Source organism: Carassius carassius, chromosome 8, assembly GCF_963082965.1.
Source record: "Carassius carassius chromosome 8, fCarCar2.1, whole genome shotgun sequence".
NCBI lineage: Eukaryota > Metazoa > Chordata > Actinopteri > Cypriniformes > Cyprinidae > Carassius > Carassius carassius.
Window position 1 is genome coordinate 35,463,802 of NC_081762.1, and position 19,672 is coordinate 35,483,473.

The 19,672-nt window shown below is 48.0% G+C and overlaps 20 non-coding genes across 20 annotated transcripts; 9 read left to right on the forward strand and 11 right to left on the reverse strand.

Moving 5' to 3' along the window:
- Positions 1 to 770: 770 nt before the first annotated feature.
- On the forward strand, positions 771 to 842 carry trnag-ucc (transfer RNA glycine (anticodon UCC)). The gene has a single exon. It is a non-coding gene; the product is annotated as a tRNA-Gly (tRNA).
- A 103-nt stretch (positions 843 to 945) lies between these two features.
- trnad-guc (transfer RNA aspartic acid (anticodon GUC)) lies at positions 946 to 1,017 on the reverse strand. The gene has a single exon. It is a non-coding gene; the product is annotated as a tRNA-Asp (tRNA).
- A 2,711-nt stretch (positions 1,018 to 3,728) lies between these two features.
- trnag-ucc (transfer RNA glycine (anticodon UCC)) lies at positions 3,729 to 3,800 on the forward strand. The gene has a single exon. It is a non-coding gene; the product is annotated as a tRNA-Gly (tRNA).
- A 103-nt stretch (positions 3,801 to 3,903) lies between these two features.
- Positions 3,904 to 3,975, reverse strand: trnad-guc (transfer RNA aspartic acid (anticodon GUC)). The gene has a single exon. It is a non-coding gene; the product is annotated as a tRNA-Asp (tRNA).
- A 1,225-nt stretch (positions 3,976 to 5,200) lies between these two features.
- Positions 5,201 to 5,272, forward strand: trnag-ucc (transfer RNA glycine (anticodon UCC)). Its single transcript has one exon. It is a non-coding gene; the product is annotated as a tRNA-Gly (tRNA).
- A 103-nt stretch (positions 5,273 to 5,375) lies between these two features.
- trnad-guc (transfer RNA aspartic acid (anticodon GUC)) lies at positions 5,376 to 5,447 on the reverse strand. The gene has a single exon. It is a non-coding gene; the product is annotated as a tRNA-Asp (tRNA).
- A 1,231-nt stretch (positions 5,448 to 6,678) lies between these two features.
- On the forward strand, positions 6,679 to 6,750 carry trnag-ucc (transfer RNA glycine (anticodon UCC)). Its single transcript has one exon. It is a non-coding gene; the product is annotated as a tRNA-Gly (tRNA).
- A 103-nt stretch (positions 6,751 to 6,853) lies between these two features.
- trnad-guc (transfer RNA aspartic acid (anticodon GUC)) lies at positions 6,854 to 6,925 on the reverse strand. The gene has a single exon. It is a non-coding gene; the product is annotated as a tRNA-Asp (tRNA).
- A 1,225-nt stretch (positions 6,926 to 8,150) lies between these two features.
- On the forward strand, positions 8,151 to 8,222 carry trnag-ucc (transfer RNA glycine (anticodon UCC)). The gene has a single exon. It is a non-coding gene; the product is annotated as a tRNA-Gly (tRNA).
- Positions 8,223 to 8,325: 103 nt separating this feature from the next.
- trnad-guc (transfer RNA aspartic acid (anticodon GUC)) lies at positions 8,326 to 8,397 on the reverse strand. Its single transcript has one exon. It is a non-coding gene; the product is annotated as a tRNA-Asp (tRNA).
- Positions 8,398 to 9,628: 1,231 nt separating this feature from the next.
- Positions 9,629 to 9,700, forward strand: trnag-ucc (transfer RNA glycine (anticodon UCC)). Its single transcript has one exon. It is a non-coding gene; the product is annotated as a tRNA-Gly (tRNA).
- Positions 9,701 to 9,803: 103 nt separating this feature from the next.
- On the reverse strand, positions 9,804 to 9,875 carry trnad-guc (transfer RNA aspartic acid (anticodon GUC)). The gene has a single exon. It is a non-coding gene; the product is annotated as a tRNA-Asp (tRNA).
- Positions 9,876 to 11,100: 1,225 nt separating this feature from the next.
- Positions 11,101 to 11,172, forward strand: trnag-ucc (transfer RNA glycine (anticodon UCC)). The gene has a single exon. It is a non-coding gene; the product is annotated as a tRNA-Gly (tRNA).
- Positions 11,173 to 11,275: 103 nt separating this feature from the next.
- trnad-guc (transfer RNA aspartic acid (anticodon GUC)) lies at positions 11,276 to 11,347 on the reverse strand. The gene has a single exon. It is a non-coding gene; the product is annotated as a tRNA-Asp (tRNA).
- A 1,229-nt stretch (positions 11,348 to 12,576) lies between these two features.
- On the forward strand, positions 12,577 to 12,648 carry trnag-ucc (transfer RNA glycine (anticodon UCC)). The gene has a single exon. It is a non-coding gene; the product is annotated as a tRNA-Gly (tRNA).
- A 103-nt stretch (positions 12,649 to 12,751) lies between these two features.
- trnad-guc (transfer RNA aspartic acid (anticodon GUC)) lies at positions 12,752 to 12,823 on the reverse strand. Its single transcript has one exon. It is a non-coding gene; the product is annotated as a tRNA-Asp (tRNA).
- Positions 12,824 to 14,212: 1,389 nt separating this feature from the next.
- On the reverse strand, positions 14,213 to 14,284 carry trnad-guc (transfer RNA aspartic acid (anticodon GUC)). Its single transcript has one exon. It is a non-coding gene; the product is annotated as a tRNA-Asp (tRNA).
- A 2,860-nt stretch (positions 14,285 to 17,144) lies between these two features.
- On the reverse strand, positions 17,145 to 17,216 carry trnad-guc (transfer RNA aspartic acid (anticodon GUC)). The gene has a single exon. It is a non-coding gene; the product is annotated as a tRNA-Asp (tRNA).
- A 1,229-nt stretch (positions 17,217 to 18,445) lies between these two features.
- On the forward strand, positions 18,446 to 18,517 carry trnag-ucc (transfer RNA glycine (anticodon UCC)). Its single transcript has one exon. It is a non-coding gene; the product is annotated as a tRNA-Gly (tRNA).
- A 103-nt stretch (positions 18,518 to 18,620) lies between these two features.
- On the reverse strand, positions 18,621 to 18,692 carry trnad-guc (transfer RNA aspartic acid (anticodon GUC)). The gene has a single exon. It is a non-coding gene; the product is annotated as a tRNA-Asp (tRNA).
- Positions 18,693 to 19,672: the final 980 nt, after the last annotated feature.

Here is a 19,672-nt window from a genome sequence, read left to right on the forward strand (position 1 = left end):
TGAAAAAATGGAGAAAAAACCCGGTGAGAAACCAGGCTCAGTCGGGGAGACAGTTCTCCTCTGGTCAGAAGAAACCAGCAAATCAGCTCCAGGCTGCAGAAAAGTCAGACTGTGCAGAAGAATCATCTGTTTCCTGTGGTCTTGTCCTGGTGGTCGTCTAAGACAAGGTCTTTACAGGGGATCTGTATCTGGGGCTCATCTAGTTGTCCCGGTCTCCGCTGTGTTTCAGGGCCATAGAGGTCCTTTCTAGGTGTTGATCCACCATCTTGTCTGGATACTGACTGGATCCGGGTGACTGAAGCGGCCCACTGATCTGGATACAGAATGGATCTGGTGGCTACGGTGACCTCGGAATAAGGGATTTCTTTAAAAGACTCGTTTATTCATATAAGATTTTCTCCAACTTTTCAGATGGAGGCATGAGAAAGAGATTGCCTTGATTGGGCTTGTGGTTATTGGTGGACCGAGGACAGAGCTACAACAAAATGCAATAGCAGAATCAATTTGGCCGTCCGCCAACACGCTGCAGGAGGGCGTGCCACTGGTCATCGTCCGTATTTGCACTCTCTGCGTTTGCGCTGTCAGCACTTAGTGTTTATTTAGCTGGCATGGGAAGGCAGCACTTTCTTGTACGTGACGGGAAGCAAACTCTGGAAGGCTCTCTTTAGTGACGGGTCCAAACAAAGATCTCATCAGCTCCTCTAGCCCTATCGGTGACTCGTGCACTTCGAGCCTTCTTAACGACGGCGCAAAGTGGCTGACTAATGATTGCGTTGGTGGTATAGTGGTGAGCATAGCTGCCTTCCAAGCAGTTGACCCGGGTTCGATTCCCGGCCAACGCATGTCCTTTGGCTCGGGCTGATGTCGAAGCAGAACTCCTTCTGTGACCTGTGGCTCCTCCCAAAACTTTTGGATGGATCGTTCAGAAGCCGAAAAGAGGTAGCTCTCCCCGTCGGGGAATCGAACCCCGGTCTTCCGCGTGACAGGCGGAGATACTGTCCACTATACTAACGAGGAGCTGTGCATGATGCTGTTTCTCCCCCAACCGACGCTACTGCACCGACATAGCTGAACAACGCATGGCTTTTTCTGACGCTGACACAGCCCTAGCACCATCAAATTCCGGATGGACCCATCATTAGCTAAAGTGGCATTACATTTGGAACACTACCCGTTGCAGGGGTCATTGTTTGGACTCTTTTTTTTTTTTTTTTTTTTTTTTTTTTTAAATAGTGCTTTAAACAAAAAGGATTGTGTCAATGCAACTGAACAACATTAATTAGGAACACAGTGCGTCAATAAAGCAAAATGACAGTTAAAGGCATTTCGTCATTGAAATCGATGATGTCATCATTCAGCTAAGTTCAGTTTAAATAGTATCTGTGCAATAATTTTCAATCAAGTCAACGATATCGCTGTACATGAAGTGTCCCCAGCTATGCCTGCCAGAGGCGACAGAGGCAAGGAACCAAAACTCGATCGGTGAAAAAATGGAGAAAAAACCCGGTGAGAAACCAGGCTCAGTCGGGGAGACAGTTCTCCTCTGGTCAGAAGAAACCAGCAAATCAGCTCCAGGCTGCAGAAAAGTCAGACTGTGCAGAAGAATCATCTGTTTCCTGTGGTCTTGTCCTGGTGGTCGTCTAAGACAAGGTCTTTACAGGGGATCTGTATCTGGGGCTCATCTAGTTGTCCCGGTCTCCGCTGTGTTTCAGGGCCATAGAGGTCCTTTCTAGGTGTTGATCCACCATCTTGTCTGGATACTGACTGGATCCGGGTGACTGAAGCGGCCCACTGATCTGGATACAGAATGGATCTGGTGGCTACGGTGACCTCGGAATAAGGGATTTCTTTAAAAGACTCTTTTATTCATATAAGATTTTCTCCAACTTTTCAGATGGAGGCATGAGAAAGAGATTGCCTTGATTGGGCTTGTGGTTATTGGTGGACCGAGGACAGAGCTACAACAAAATGCAATAGCAGAATCAATTTGGCCGTCCGCCAACACGCTGCAGGAGGGCGTGCCACTGGTCATCGTCTGTATTTGCACTCTCTGCGTTTGCGCTGTCAGCACTTAGTGTTTATTTAGCTGGCATGGGAAGGCAGCACTTTCTTGTACGTGACGGGAAGCAAACTCTGGAAGGCTCTCTTTAGTGACGGGTCCAAACAAAGATCTCATCAGCTCCTCTAGCCCTATCGGTGACTCGTGCACTTCGAGCCTTCTTAACGACGGCGCAAGTGGCTGACTAATGATTGCGTTGGTGGTATAGTGGTGAGCATAGCTGCCTTCCAAGCAGTTGACCTGGGTTCGATTCCCGGCCAACGCATGTCCTTTGGCTCGGGCTGATGTCGAAGCAGAACTCCTTCTGTGACCTGTGGCTCCTCCCAAAACTTTTGGATGGATCGTTCAGAAGCCGAAAAGAGGTAGCTCTCCCCGTCGGGGAATCAAACCCCGGTCTTCCGCGTGACAGGCGGAGATACTGTCCACTATACTAACGAGGAGCTGTGCATGTTGCTGTTTCTCCCCCAACCGACGCTACTGCACCGACATAGCTGAACAACGCATGGCTTTTTCTGACGCTGACACAGCCCTAGCACCGTCAAATTCCGGATGGACCCATCATTAGCTAAAGTGGCATTACATTTGGAACACTACCCGTTGCAGGGGTCATTGTTTGGACTCTTTTTTTTTTTTTTTTTTTTTTTAAATAGTGCTTTAAACAAAAAGGATTGTGTCAATGCAACTGAACAACATTAATTAGGAACACAGTGCGTCAATAAAGCAAAATGACAGTTAAAGGCATTTCGTCATTGAAATCGATGATGTCATCATTCAGCTAAGTTCAGTTTAAATAGTATCTGTGCAATAATTTGCAATCAAGTCAACGATATCGCTGTACATGAAGTGTCCCCAGCTATGACTGCCAGAGGCGACAGAGGCAAGGAACCCAAACTCGATCAGTGAAAAAATGGAGAAAAAACCCGATGAGAAACCAGGCTCAGTCGGGGAGACAGTTCTCCTCTGGTCAGAAGAAACCAGCAAATCAGCTCCAGGCTGCAGAAAAGTCAGACTGTGCAGAAGAATCATCTGTTTCCTGTGGTCTTGTCCTGGTGGTCGTCTAAGACAAGGTCTTTACAGGGGATCTGTATCTGGGGCTCATCTAGTTGTCCCGGTCTCCGCTGTGTTTCAGGGCCATAGAGGTCCTTTCTAGGTGTTGATCCACCATCTTGTCTGGATACTGACTGGATCCGGGTGACTGAAGCGGCCCACTGATCTGGATACAGAATGGATCTGGTGGCTACGGTGACCTCGGAATAAGGGATTTCTTTAAAAGACTCTTTTATTCATATAAGATTTTCTCCAACTTTTCAGATGGAGGCATGAGAAAGAGATTGCCTTGATTGGGCTTGTGGTTATTGGTGGACCGAGGACAGAGCTACAACAAAATGCAATAGCAGAATCAATTTGGCCGTCCGCCAACACGCTGCAGGAGGGCGTGCCACTGGTCATCGTCTGTATTTGCACTCTCTGCGTTTGCGCTGTCAGCACTTAGTGTTTATTTAGCTGGCATGGGAAGGCAGCACTTTCTTGTACGTGACGGGAAGCAAACTCTGGAAGGCTCTCTTTAGTGACGGGTCCAAACAAAGATCTCATCAGCTCCTCTAGCCCTATCGGCGACTCGTGCACTTCGAGCCTTCTTAACGACGGCGCAAGTGGCTGACTGCTGACTGTGTTGGTGGTGTAGTGGTGAGCATAGCTGCCTTCCAAGCAGTTGACCCGGGTTCGATTCCCGGCCAACGCATGTCCTTTGGCTCGGGCTGATGTCGAAGCAGAACTCCTTCTGTGACCTGTGGCTCCTCCCAAAACTTTTGGATGGATCGTTCAGAAGCCGAAAAGAGGTAGCTCTCCCCGTCGGGGAATCGAACCCCGGTCTTCCGCGTGACAGGCGGAGATACTGTCCACTATACTAACGAGGAGCTGTGCATGTTGCTGTTTCTCCCCCAACCGACGCTACTGCACCGACATAACTGAACAATGCATGGCTTTTTCTGACGCTGACACAGCCCTAGCACCGTCAAATTCCGGATGGACCCATCATTAGCTAAAGTGGCATTACATTTGGAACACTACCCGTTGCAGGGGTCATTGTTTGGACTCTTTTTTTTTTTTTTTTTTTAAATAGTGCTTTAAACAAAAAGGATTGTGTCAATGCAACTGAACAACATTAATTAGGAACACAGTGCGTCAATAAAGCAAAATGACAGTTAAAGGCATTTCGTCATTGAAATCGATGATGTCATCATTCAGCTAAGTTCAGTTTAAATAGTATCTGTGCAATAATTTTCAATCAAGTCAACGATATCGCTGTACATGAAGTGTCCCCAGCTATGCCTGCCAGAGGCGACAGAGGCAAGGAACCAAAACTCGATCGGTGAAAAAATGGAGAAAAAACCCGGTGAGAAACCAGGCTCAGTCGGGGAGACAGTTCTCCTCTGGTCAGAAGAAACCAGCAAATCAGCTCCAGGCTGCAGAAAAGTCAGACTGTGCAGAAGAATCATCTGTTTCCTGTGGTCTTGTCCTGGTGGTCGTCTAAGACAAGGTCTTTACAGGGGATCTGTATCTGGGGCTCATCTAGTTGTCCCGGTCTCCGCTGTGTTTCAGGGCCATAGAGGTCCTTTCTAGGTGTTGATCCACCATCTTGTCTGGATACTGACTGGATCCGGGTGACTGAAGCGGCCCACTGATCTGGATACAGAATGGATCTGGTGGCTACGGTGACCTCGGAATAAGGGATTTCTTTAAAAGACTCTTTTATTCATATAAGATTTTCTCCAACTTTTCAGATGGAGGCATGAGAAAGAGATTGCCTTGATTGGGCTTGTGGTTATTGGTGGACCGAGGACAGAGCTACAACAAAATGCAATAGCAGAATCAATTTGGCCGTCCGCCAACACGCTGCAGGAGGGCGTGCCACTGGTCATCGTCTGTATTTGCACTCTCTGCGTTTGCGCTGTCAGCACTTAGTGTTTATTTAGCTGGCATGGGAAGGCAGCACTTTCTTGTACGTGACGGGAAGCAAACTCTGGAAGGCTCTCTTTAGTGACGGGTCCAAACAAAGATCTCATCAGCTCCTCTAGCCCTATCGGCGACTCGTGCACTTCGAGCCTTCTTAACGATGGCGCAAGTGGCTGACTGCTGACTGCGTTGGTGGTGTAGTGGTGAGCATAGCTGCCTTCCAAGCAGTTGACCCGGGTTCGATTCCCGGCCAACGCATGTCCTTTGGCTCGGGCTGATGTCGAAGCAGAACTCCTTCTGTGACCTGTGGCTCCTCCCAAAACTTTTGGATGGATCGTTCAGAAGCCGAAAAGAGGTAGCTCTCCCCGTCGGGGAATCGAACCCCGGTCTTCCGCGTGACAGGCGGAGATACTGTCCACTATACTAACGAGGAGCTGTGCATGTTGCTGTTTCTCCCCCAACCGACGCTACTGCACCGACATAACTGAACATTGCATGGCTTTTTCTGACGCTGACACAGCCCTAGCACCGTCAAATTCCGGATGGACCCATCATTAGCTAAAGTGGCATTACATTTGGAACACTACCCGTTGCAGGGGTCATTGTTTGGACTCTTTTTTTGTTTTTTTTTTAAATAGTGCTTTAAACAAAAAGGATTGTGTCAATGCAACTGAACAACATTAATTAGGAACACAGTGCGTCAATAAAGCAAAATGACAGTTAAAGGCATTTCGTCATTGAAATCGATGATGTCATCATTCAGCTAAGTTCAGTTTAAATAGTATCTGTGCAATAATTTTCAATCAAGTCAACGATATCGCTGTACATGAAGTGTCCCCAGCTATGCCTGCCAGAGGCGACAGAGGCAAGGAACCAAAACTCGATCGGTGAAAAAATGGAGAAAAAACCCGGTGAGAAACCAGGCTCAGTCGGGGAGACAGTTCTCCTCTGGTCAGAAGAAACCAGCAAATCAGCTCCAGGCTGCAGAAAAGTCAGACTGTGCAGAAGAATCATCTGTTTCCTGTGGTCTTGTCCTGGTGGTCGTCTAAGACAAGGTCTTTACAGGGGATCTGTATCTGGGGCTCATCTAGTTGTCCCGGTCTCCGCTGTGTTTCAGGGCCATAGAGGTCCTTTCTAGGTGTTGATCCACCATCTTGTCTGGATACTGACTGGATCCGGGTGACTGAAGCGGCCCACTGATCTGGATACAGAATGGATCTGGTGGCTACGGTGACCTCGGAATAAGGGATTTCTTTAAAAGACTCTTTTATTCATATAAGATTTTCTCCAACTTTTCAGATGGAGGCATGAGAAAGAGATTGCCTTGATTGGGCTTGTGGTTATTGGTGGACCGAGGACAGAGCTACAACAAAATGCAATAGCAGAATCAATTTGGCCGTCCGCCAACACGCTGCAGGAGGGCGTGCCACTGGTCATCGTCTGTATTTGCACTCTCTGCGTTTGCGCTGTCAGCACTTAGTGTTTATTTAGCTGGCATGGGAAGGCAGCACTTTCTTGTACGTGACGGGAAGCAAACTCTGGAAGGCTCTCTTTAGTGACGGGTCCAAACAAAGATCTCATCAGCTCCTCTAGCCCTATCGGCGACTCGTGCACTTCGAGCCTTCTTAACGACGGCGCAAGTGGCTGACTGCTGACTGCTGACTGCGTTGGTGGTGTAGTGGTGAGCATAGCTGCCTTCCAAGCAGTTGACCCGGGTTCGATTCCCGGCCAACGCATGTCCTTTGGCTCGGGCTGATGTCGAAGCAGAACTCCTTCTGTGACCTGTGGCTCCTCCCAAAACTTTTGGATGGATCGTTCAGAAGCCGAAAAGAGGTAGCTCTCCCCGTCGGGGAATCGAACCCCGGTCTTCCGCGTGACAGGCGGAGATACTGTCCACTATACTAACGAGGAGCTGTGCATGTTGCTGTTTCTCCCCCAACCGACGCTACTGCACCGACATAACTGAACAATGCATGGCTTTTTCTGACGCTGACACAGCCCTAGCACCGTCAAATTCCGGATGGACCCATCATTAGCTAAAGTGGCATTACATTTGGAACACTACCCGTTGCAGGGGTCATTGTTTGGACTCTTTTTTTTTTTTTTTTTTTAAATAGTGCTTTAAACAAAAAGGATTGTGTCAATGCAACTGAACAACATTAATTAAGAACACAGTGCGTCAATAAAGCAAAATGACAGTTAAAGGCATTTCGTCATTGAAATCGATGATGTCATCATTCAGCTAAGTTCAGTTTAAATAGTATCTGTGCAATAATTTTCAATCAAGTCAACGATATCGCTGTACATGAAGTGTCCCCAGCTATGCCTGCCAGAGGCGACAGAGGCAAGGAACCAAAACTCGATCGGTGAAAAAATGGAGAAAAAACCCGGTGAGAAACCAGGCTCAGTCGGGGAGACAGTTCTCCTCTGGTCAGAAGAAACCAGCAAATCAGCTCCAGGCTGCAGAAAAGTCAGACTGTGCAGAAGAATCATCTGTTTCCTGTGGTCTTGTCCTGGTGGTCGTCTGAGACAAGGTCTTTACAGGGGATCTGTATCTGGGGCTCATCTAGTTGTCCCGGTCTCCGCTGTGTTTCAGGGCCATAGAGGTCCTTTCTAGGTGTTGATCCACCATCTTGTCTGGATACTGACTGGATCCGGGTGACTGAAGCGGCCCACTGATCTGGATACAGAATGGACCTGGTGGCTACGGTGACCTCGGAATAAGGGATTTCTTTAAAAGACTCTTTTATTCATATAAGATTTTCTCCAACTTTTCAGATGGAGGCATGAGAAAGAGATTGCCTTGATTGGGCTTGTGGTTATTGGTGGACCGAGGACAGAGCTACAACAAAATGCAATAGCAGAATCAATTTGGCCGTCCGCCAACACGCTGCAGGAGGGCGTGCCACTGGTCATCGTCTGTATTTGCACTCTCTGCGTTTGCGCTGTCAGCACTTAGTGTTTATTTAGCTGGCATGGGAAGGCAGCACTTTCTTGTACGTGACGGGAAGCAAACTCTGGAAGGCTCTCTTTAGTGACGGGTCCAAACAAAGATCTCATCAGCTCCTCTAGCCCTATCGGCGACTCGTGCACTTCGAGCCTTCTTAACGACGGCGCAAGTGGCTGACTGCTGACTGCGTTGGTGGTGTAGTGGTGAGCATAGCTGCCTTCCAAGCAGTTGACCCGGGTTCGATTCCCGGCCAACGCATGTCCTTTGGCTCGGGCTGATGTCGAAGCAGACCTCCTTCTGTGACCTGTGGCTCCTCCCAAAACTTTTGGATGGATCGTTCAGAAGCCGAAATGAGGTAGCTCTCCCCATCGGGGAATCGAACCCCGGTCTTCCGCGTGACAGGCGGAGATACTGTCCACTATACTAACGAGGAGCTGTGCATGTTGCTGTTTCTCCCCCAACCGACGCTACTGCACCGACATAACTGAACAATGCATGGCTTTTTCTGATGCTGACACAGCCCTAGCACCGTCAAATTCCGGATGGACCCATCATTAGCTAAAGTGGCATTACATTTGGAACACTACCCGTTGCAGGGGTCATTGTTTGGACTCTTTTTTTTTTTTTTTTTTTTTTTTTAAATAGTGCTTTAAACAAAAAGGATTGTGTCAATGCAACTGAACAACATTAATTAGGAACACAGTGCGTCAATAAAGCAAAATGACAGTTAAAGGCATTTCGTCATTGAAATCGATGATGTCATCATTCAGCTAAGTTCAGTTTAAATAGTATCTGTGCAATAATTTTCAATCAAGTCAACGATATCGCTGTACATGAAGTGTCCCCAGCTATGCCTGCCAGAGGCGACAGAGGCAAGGAACCAAAACTCGATCGGTGAAAAAATGGAGAAAAAACCCGGTGAGAAACCAGGCTCAGTCGGGGAGACAGTTCTCCTCTGGTCAGAAGAAACCAGCAAATCAGCTCCAGGCTGCAGAAAAGTCAGACTGTGCAGAAGAATCATCTGTTTCCTGTGGTCTTGTCCTGGTGGTCGTCTAAGACAAGGTCTTTACAGGGGATCTGTATCTGGGGCTCATCTAGTTGTCCCGGTCTCCGCTGTGTTTCAGGGCCATAGAGGTCCTTTCTAGGTGTTGATCCACCATCTTGTCTGGATACTGACTGGATCCGGGTGACTGAAGCGGCCCACTGATCTGGATACAGAATGGATCTGGTGGCTACGGTGACCTCGGAATAAGGGATTTCTTTAAAAGACTCTTTTATTCATATAAGATTTTCTCCAACTTTTCAGATGGAGGCATGAGAAAGAGATTGCCTTGATTGGGCTTGTGGTTATTGGTGGACCGAGGACAGAGCTACAACAAAATGCAATAGCAGAATCAATTTGGCCGTCCGCCAACACGCTGCAGGAGGGCGTGCCACTGGTCATCGTCTGTATTTGCACTCTCTGCGTTTGCGCTGTCAGCACTTAGTGTTTATTTAGCTGGCATGGGAAGGCAGCACTTTCTTGTACGTGACGGGAAGCAAACTCTGGAAGGCTCTCTTTAGTGACGGGTCCAAACAAAGATCTCATCAGCTCCTCTAGCCCTATCGGCGACTCGTGCACTTCGAGCCTTCTTAACGACGGCGCAAGTGGCTGACTGCTGACTGCGTTGGTGGTGTAGTGGTGAGCATAGCTGCCTTCCAAGCAGTTGACCCGGGTTCGATTCCCGGCCAACGCATGTCCTTTGGCTCGGGCTGATGTCGAAGCAGAACTCCTTCTGTGACCTGTGGCTCCTCCCAAAACTTTTGGATGGATCGATCAGAAGCCGAAAAGAGGTAGCTCTCCCCGTCGGGGAATCGAACCCCGGTCTTCCGCGTGACAGGCGGAGATACTGTCCACTATACTAACGAGGAGCTGTGCATGTTGCTGTTTCTCCCCCAACCGACGCTACTGCACCGACATAACTGAACATTGCATGGCTTTTTCTGACGCTGACACAGCCCTAGCACCGTCAAATTCCGGATGGACCCATCATTAGCTAAAGTGGCATTACATTTGGAACACTACCCGTTGCAGGGGTCATTGTTTGGACTCTTTTTTTTGTTTTTGTTTTAAATAGTGCTTTAAACAAAAAGGATTGTGTCAATGCAACTGAACAACATTAATTAGGAACACAGTGCGTCAATAAAGCAAAATGACAGTTAAAGGCATTTCGTCATTGAAATCGATGATGTCATCATTCAGCTAAGTTCAGTTTAAATAGTATCTGTGCAATAATTTTCAATCAAGTCAACGATATCGCTGTACATGAAGTGTCCCCAGCTATGCCTGCCAGAGGCGACAGAGGCAAGGAACCAAAACTCGATCGGTGAAAAAATGGAGAAAAAACCCGGTGAGAAACCAGGCTCAGTCGGGGAGACAGTTCTCCTCTGGTCAGAAGAAACCAGCAAATCAGCTCCAGGCTGCAGAAAAGTCAGACTGTGCAGAAGAATCATCTGTTTCCTGTGGTCTTGTCCTGGTGGTCGTCTAAGACAAGGTCTTTACAGGGGATCTGTATCTGGGGCTCATCTAGTTGTCCCGGTCTCCGCTGTGTTTCAGGGCCATAGAGGTCCTTTCTAGGTGTTGATCCACCATCTTGTCTGGATACTGACTGGATCCGGGTGACTGAAGCGGCCCACTGATCTGGATACAGAATGGATCTGGTGGCTACGGTGACCTCGGAATAAGGGATTTCTTTAAAAGACTCTTTTATTCATATAAGATTTTCTCCAACTTTTCAGATGGAGGCATGAGAAAGAGATTGCCTTGATTGGGCTTGTGGTTATTGGTGGACCGAGGACAGAGCTACAACAAAATGCAATAGCAGAATCAATTTGGCCGTCCGCCAACACGCTGCAGGAGGGCGTGCCACTGGTCATCGTCTGTATTTGCACTCTCTGCGTTTGCGCTGTCAGCACTTAGTGTTTATTTAGCTGGCATGGGAAGGCAGCACTTTCTTGTACGTGACGGGAAGCAAACTCTGGAAGGCTCTCTTTAGTGACGGGTCCAAACAAAGATCTCATCAGCTCCTCTAGCCCTATCGGCGACTCGTGCACTTCGAGCCTTCTTAACGACGGCGCAAGTGGCTGACTGCTGACTGCGTTGGTGGTATAGTGGTGAGCATAGCTGCCTTCCAAGCAGTTGACCCGGGTTCGATTCCCGGCCAACGCATGTCCTTTGGCTCGGGCTGATGTCGAAGCAGACCTCCTTCTGTGACCTGTGGCTCCTCCCAAAACTTTTGGATGGATCGTTCAGAAGCCGAAAAGAGGTAGCTCTCCCCGTCGGGGAATCGAACCCCGGTCTTCCGCGTGACAGGCGGAGATACTGTCCACTATACTAACGAGGAGCTGTGCATGTTGCTGTTTCTCCCCCAACCGACGCTACTGCACCGACATAACTGAACAATGCATGGCTTTTTCTGACGCTGACACAGCCCTAGCACCGTCAAATTCCGGATGGACCCATCATTAGCTAAAGTGGCATTACATTTGGAACACTACCCGTTGCAGGGGTCATTGTTTGGACTCTTTTTTTTTTTTTTTTTTTTTTTAAATAGTGCTTTAAACAAAAAGGATTGTGTCAATGCAACTGAACAACATTAATTAGGAACACAGTGCGTCAATAAAGCAAAATGACAGTTAAAGGCATTTCGTCATTGAAATCGATGATGTCATCATTCAGCTAAGTTCAGTTTAAATAGTATCTGTGCAATAATTTTCAATCAAGTCAACGATATCGCTGTACATGAAGTGTCCCCAGCTATGCCTGCCAGAGGCGACAGAGGCAAGGAACCAAAACTCGATCGGTGAAAAAATGGAGAAAAAACCCGGTGAGAAACCAGGCTCAGTCGGGGAGACAGTTCTCCTCTGGTCAGAAGAAACCAGCAAATCAGCTCCAGGCTGCAGAAAAGTTCGACTGTGCAGAAGAATCATCTGTTTCCTGTGGTCTTGTCCTGGTGGTCGTCTAAGACAAGGTCTTTACAGGGGATCTGTATCTGGGGCTCATCTAGTTGTCCCGGTCTCCGCTGTGTTTCAGGGCCATAGAGGTCCTTTCTAGGTGTTGATCCACCATCTTGTCTGGATACTGACTGGATCCGGGTGACTGAAGCGGCCCACTGATCTGGATACAGAATGGATCTGGTGGCTACGGTGACCTCGGAATAAGGGATTTCTTTAAAAGACTCTTTTATTCATATAAGATTTTCTCCAACTTTTCAGATGGAGGCATGAGAAGGAGATTGCCTTGATTGGGCTTGTGGTTATTGGTGGACCGAGGACAGAGCTACAACAAAATGCAATAGCAGAATCAATTTGGCCGTCCGCCAACACGCTGCAGGAGGGCGTGCCACTGGTCATCGTCTGTATTTGCACTCTCTGCGTTTGCGCTGTCAGCACTTAGTGTTTATTTAGCTGGCATGGGAAGGCAGCACTTTCTTGTACGTGACGGGAAGCAAACTCTGGAAGGCTCTCTTTAGTGACGGGTCCAAACAAAGATCTCATCAGCTCCTCTAGCCCTATCGGCGACTCGTGCACTTCGAGCCTTCTTAACGACGGCGCAAGTGGCTGACTGCTGACTGCGTTGGTGGTATAGTGGTGAGCATAGCTGCCTTCCAAGCAGTTGACCCGGGTTCGATTCCCGGCCAACGCATGTCCTTTGGCTCGGGCTGATGTCGAAGCAGAACTCCTTCTGTGACCTGTGGCTCCTCCCAAAACTTTTGGATGGATCGTTCAGAAGCCGAAAAGAGGTAGCTCTCCCCGTCGGGGAATCGAACCCCGGTCTTCCGCGTGACAGGCGGAGATACTGTCCACTATACTAACGAGGAGCTGTGCATGTTGCTGTTTCTCCCCCAACCGACGCTACTGCACCGACATAACTGAACAATGCATGGCTTTTTCTGACGCTGACACAGCCCTAGCACCGTCAAATTCCGGATGGACCCATCATTAGCTAAAGTGGCATTACATTTGGAACACTACCCGTTGCAGGGGTCATTGTTTGGACTCTTTTTTTTTTTTTTTTTTTTTTTAAATAGTGCTTTAAACAAAAAGGATTGTGTCAATGCAACTGAACAACATTAATTAGGAACACAGTGCGTCAATAAAGCAAAATGACAGTTAAAGGCATTTCGTCATTGAAATCGATGATGTCATCATTCAGCTAAGTTCAGTTTAAATAGTATCTGTGCAATAATTTTCAATCAAGTCAACGATATCGCTGTACATGAAGTGTCCCCAGCTATGCCTGCCAGAGGCGACAGAGGCAAGGAACCAAAACTCGATCGGTGAAAAAATGGAGAAAAAACCCGGTGAGAAACCAGGCTCAGTCGGGGAGACAGTTCTCCTCTGGTCAGAAGAAACCAGCAAATCAGCTCCAGGCTGCAGAAAAGTTCGACTGTGCAGAAGAATCATCTGTTTCCTGTGGTCTTGTCCTGGTGGTCGTCTAAGACAAGGTCTTTACAGGGGATCTGTATCTGGGGCTCATCTAGTTGTCCCGGTCTCCGCTGTGTTTCAGGGCCATAGAGGTCCTTTCTAGGTGTTGATCCACCATCTTGTCTGGATACTGACTGGATCCGGGTGACTGAAGCGGCCCACTGATCTGGATACAGAATGGATCTGGTGGCTACGGTGACCTCGGAATAAGGGATTTCTTTAAAAGACTCTTTTATTCATATAAGATTTTCTCCAACTTTTCAGATGGAGGCATGAGAAGGAGATTGCCTTGATTGGGCTTGTGGTTATTGGTGGACCGAGGACAGAGCTACAACAAAATGCAATAGCAGAATCAATTTGGCCGTCCGCCAACACGCTGCAGGAGGGCGTGCCACTGGTCATCGTCTGTATTTGCACTCTCTGCGTTTGCGCTGTCAGCACTTAGTGTTTATTTAGCTGGCATGGGAAGGCAGCACTTTCTTGTACGTGACGGGAAGCAAACTCTGGAAGGCTCTCTTTAGTGACGGGTCCAAACAAAGATCTCATCAGCTCCTCTAGCCCTATCGGCGACTCGTGCACTTCGAGCCTTCTTAACGACGGCGCAAGTGGCTGACTGCTGACTGCGTTGGTGGTATAGTGGTGAGCATAGTTGACCCGGGTTCGATTCCCGGCCAACGCATGTCCTTTGGCTCGGGCTGATGTCGAAGCAGACCTCCTTCTGTGACCTGTGGCTCCTCCCAAAACTTTTGGATGGATCGTTCAGAAGCCGAAAAGAGGTAGCTCTCCCCGTCGGGGAATCGAACCCCGGTCTTCCGCGTGACAGGCGGAGATACTGTCCACTATACTAACGAGGAGCTGTGCATGTTGCTGTTTCTCCCCCAACCGACGCTACTGCACCGACATAACTGAACAATGCATGGCTTTTTCTGACGCTGACACAGCCCTAGCACCGTCAAATTCCGGATGGACCCATCATTAGCTAAAGTGGCATTACATTTGGAACACTACCCGTTGCAGGGGTCATTGTTTGGACTCTTTTTTTTTTTTTTTTTTTTTTTAAATAGTGCTTTAAACAAAAAGGATTGTGTCAATGCAACTGAACAACATTAATTAGGAACACAGTGCGTCAATAAAGCAAAATGACAGTTAAAGGCATTTCGTCATTGAAATCGATGATGTCATCATTCAGCTAAGTTCAGTTTAAATAGTATCTGTGCAATAATTTTCAATCAAGTCAACGATATCGCTGTACATGAAGTGTCCCCAGCTATGCCTGCCAGAGGCGACAGAGGCAAGGAACCAAAACTCGATCGGTGAAAAAATGGAGAAAAAACCCGGTTAGAAACCAGGCTCAGTCGGGGAGACAGTTCTCCTCTGGTCAGAAGAAACCAGCAAATCAGCTCCAGGCTGCAGAAAAGTCAGACTGTGCAGAAGAATCATCTGTTTCCTGTGGTCTTGTCCTGGTGGTCGTCTAAGACAAGGTCTTTACAGGGGATCTGTATCTGGGGCTCATCTAGTTGTCCCGGTCTCCGCTGTGTTTCAGGGCCATAGAGGTCCTTTCTAGGTGTTGATCCACCATCTTGTCTGGATACTGACTGGATCCGGGTGACTGAAGCGGCCCACTGATCTGGATACAGAATGGATCTGGTGGCTACGGTGACCTCGGAATAAGGGATTTCTTTAAAAGACTCTTTTATTCATATAAGATTTTCTCCAACTTTTCAGATGGAGGCATGAGAAAGAGATTGCCTTGATTGGGCTTGTGGTTATTGGTGGACCGAGGACAGAGCTACAACAAAATGCAATAGCAGAATCAATTTGGCCGTCCGCCAGCACGCTGCAGGAGGGCGTGCCACTGGTCATCGTCTGTATTTGCACTCTCTGCGTTTGCGCTGTCAGCACTTAGTGTTTATTTAGCTGGCATGGGAAGGCAGCACTTTCTTGTACGTGACGGGAAGCAAACTCTGGAAGGCTCTCTTTAGTGACGGGTCCAAACAAAGATCTCATCAGCTCCTCTAGCCCTATCGGCGACTCGTGCACTTCGAGCCTTCTTAACGACGGCGCAAGTGGCTGACTAATGATTGCGTTGGTGGTATAGTGGTGAGCATAGCTGCCTTCCAAGCAGTTGACCCAGGTTCGATTCCCGGCCAACGCATGTCCTTTGGCTCGGGCTGATGTCGAAGCAGAACTCCTTCTGTGACCTGTGGCTCCTCCCAAAACTTTTGGATGGATCGTTCAGAAGCCGAAAAGAGGTAACCCTTCCCATCGGGGAATCGAACCCTGGTCTTCCGCGTGACAGGCGGAGATACTGTCCACTATACTAACGAGGAGCTGTGCATGTTGCTGTTTCTCCCCCAACCGACGCTACTGCACCGACATAACTGAACAATGCATGGCTTTTTCTGACGCTGACACAGCCCTAGCACTGTCAAATTCCGGATGGACCCATCATTAGCTAAAGTGGCATTACATTTGGAACACTACCCGTTGCAGGGGTCATTGTTTGGACTCTTTTTTTTTTTTTTTTTTAAATAGTGCTTTAAACAAAAAGGATTGTGTCAATGCAACTGAACAACATTAATTAGGAACACAGTGCGTCAATAAAGCAAAATGACAGTTAAAGGCATTTCGTCATTGAAATCGATGATGTCATCATTCAGCTAAGTTCAGTTTAAATAGTATCTGTGCAATAATTTTCAATCAAGTCAACGATATCGCTGTACATGAAGTGTCCCCAGCTATGCCTGCCAGAGGCGACAGAGGCAAGGAACCAAAACTCGATCGGTGAAAAAATGGAGAAAAAACCCGGTGAGAAACCAGGCTCAGTCGGGGAGACAGTTCTCCTCTGGTCAGAAGAAACCAGCAAATCAGCTCCAGGCTGCAGAAAAGTTCGACTGTGCAGAAGAATCATCTGTTTCCTGTGGTCTTGTCCTGGTGGTCGTCTAAGACAAGGTCTTTACAGGGGATCTGTATCTGGGGCTCATCTAGTTGTCCCGGTCTCCGCTGTGTTTCAGGGCCATAGAGGTCCTTTCTAGGTGTTGATCCACCATCTTGTCTGGATACTGACTGGATCCGGGTGACTGAAGCGGCCCACTGATCTGGATACAGAATGGATCTGGTGGCTACGGTGACCTCGGAATAAGGGATTTCTTTAAAAGACTCTTTTATTCATATAAGATTTTCTCCAACTTTTCAGATGGAGGCATGAGAAGGAGATTGCCTTGATTGGGCTTGTGGTTATTGGTGGACCGAGGACAGAGCTACAACAAAATGCAATAGCAGAATCAATTTGGCCGTCCGCCAACACGCTGCAGGAGGGCGTGCCACTGGTCATCGTCTGTATTTGCACTCTCTGCGTTTGCGCTGTCAGCACTTAGTGTTTATTTAGCTGGCATGGGAAGGCAGCACTTTCTTGTACGTGACGGGAAGCAAACTCTGGAAGGCTCTCTTTAGTGACGGGTCCAAACAAAGATCTCATCAGCTCCTCTAGCCCTATCGGCGACTCGTGCACTTCGAGCCTTCTTAACGACGGCGCAAGTGGCTGACTGCTGACTGCGTTGGTGGTATAGTGGTGAGCATAGTTGACCCGGGTTCGATTCCCGGCCAACGCATGTCCTTTGGCTCGGGCTGATGTCGAAGCAGACCTCCTTCTGTGACCTGTGGCTCCTCCCAAAACTTTTGGATGGATCGTTCAGAAGCCGAAAAGAGGTAGCTCTCCCCGTCGGGGAATCGAACCCCGGTCTTCCGCGTGACAGGCGGAGATACTGTCCACTATACTAACGAGGAGCTGTGCATGTTGCTGTTTCTCCCCCAACCGACGCTACTGCACCGACATAACTGAACAATGCATGGCTTTTTCTGACGCTGACACAGCCCTAGCACCGTCAAATTCCGGATGGACCCATCATTAGCTAAAGTGGCATTACATTTGGAACACTACCCGTTGCAGGGGTCATTGTTTGGACTCTTTTTTTTTTTTTTTTTTTTTTTAAATAGTGCTTTAAACAAAAAGGATTGTGTCAATGCAACTGAACAACATTAATTAGGAACACAGTGCGTCAATAAAGCAAAATGACAGTTAAAGGCATTTCGTCATTGAAATCGATGATGTCATCATTCAGCTAAGTTCAGTTTAAATAGTATCTGTGCAATAATTTTCAATCAAGTCAACGATATCGCTGTACATGAAGTGTCCCCAGCTATGCCTGCCAGAGGCGACAGAGGCAAGGAACCAAAACTCGATCGGTGAAAAAATGGAGAAAAAACCCGGTTAGAAACCAGGCTCAGTCGGGGAGACAGTTCTCCTCTGGTCAGAAGAAACCAGCAAATCAGCTCCAGGCTGCAGAAAAGTCAGACTGTGCAGAAGAATCATCTGTTTCCTGTGGTCTTGTCCTGGTGGTCGTCTAAGACAAGGTCTTTACAGGGGATCTGTATCTGGGGCTCATCTAGTTGTCCCGGTCTCCGCTGTGTTTCAGGGCCATAGAGGTCCTTTCTAGGTGTTGATCCACCATCTTGTCTGGATACTGACTGGATCCGGGTGACTGAAGCGGCCCACTGATCTGGATACAGAATGGATCTGGTGGCTACGGTGACCTCGGAATAAGGGATTTCTTTAAAAGACTCTTTTATTCATATAAGATTTTCTCCAACTTTTCAGATGGAGGCATGAGAAAGAGATTGCCTTGATTGGGCTTGTGGTTATTGGTGGACCGAGGACAGAGCTACAACAAAATGCAATAGCAGAATCAATTTGGCCGTCCGCCAGCACGCTGCAGGAGGGCGTGCCACTGGTCATCGTCTGTATTTGCACTCTCTGCGTTTGCGCTGTCAGCACTTAGTGTTTATTTAGCTGGCATGGGAAGGCAGCACTTTCTTGTACGTGACGGGAAGCAAACTCTGGAAGGCTCTCTTTAGTGACGGGTCCAAACAAAGATCTCATCAGCTCCTCTAGCCCTATCGGCGACTCGTGCACTTCGAGCCTTCTTAACGACGGCGCAAGTGGCTGACTAATGATTGCGTTGGTGGTATAGTGGTGAGCATAGCTGCCTTCCAAGCAGTTGACCCGGGTTCGATTCCCGGCCAACGCATGTCCTTTGGCTCGGGCTGATGTCGAAGCAGAACTCCTTCTGTGACCTGTGGCTCCTCCCAAAACTTTTGGATGGATCGTTCAGAAGCCGAAAAGAGGTAGCTCTCCCCGTCGGGGAATCGAACCCCGGTCTTCCGCGTGACAGGCGGAGATACTGTCCATTATACTAACGAGGAGCTGTGCATGTTGCTGTTTCTCCCCCAACCGACGCTACTGCACCGACATAACTGAACAATGCATGGCTTTTTCTGACGCTGACACAGCCCTAGCACCGTCAAATTCCGGATGGACCCATCATTAGCTAAAGTGGCATTACATTTGGAACACTACCCGTTGCAGGGGTCATTGTTTGGACTCTTTTTTTTTTTTTTTTTTTTTTTAAATAGTGCTTTAAACAAAAAGGATTGTGTCAATGCAACTGAACAACATTAATTAGGAACACAGTGCGTCAATAAAGCAAAATGACAGTTAAAGGCATTTCGTCATTGAAATCGATGATGTCATCATTCAGCTAAGTTCAGTTTAAATAGTATCTGTGCAATAATTTTCAATCAAGTCAACGATATCGCTGTACATGAAGTGTCCCCAGCTATGCCTGCCAGAGGCGACAGAGGCAAGGAACCAAAACTCGATCGGTGAAAAAATGGAGAAAAAACCCGGTGAGAAACCAGGCTCAGTCGGGGAGACAGTTCTCCTCTGGTCAGAAGAAACCAGCAAATCAGCTCCAGGCTGCAGAAAAGTTCGACTGTGCAGAAGAATCATCTGTTTCCTGTGGTCTTGTCCTGGTGGTCGTCTAAGACAAGGTCTTTACAGGGGATCTGTATCTGGGGCTCATCTAGTTGTCCCGGTCTCCGCTGTGTTTCAGGGCCATAGAGGTCCTTTCTAGGTGTTGATCCACCATCTTGTCTGGATACTGACTGGATCCGGGTGACTGAAGCGGCCCACTGATCTGGATACAGAATGGATCTGGTGGCTACGGTGACCTCGGAATAAGGGATTTCTTTAAAAGACTCTTTTATTCATATAAGATTTTCTCCAACTTTTCAGATGGAGGCATGAGAAGGAGATTGCCTTGATTGGGCTTGTGGTTATTGGTGGACCGAGGACAGAGCTACAACAAAATGCAATAGCAGAATCAATTTGGCCGTCCGCCAAC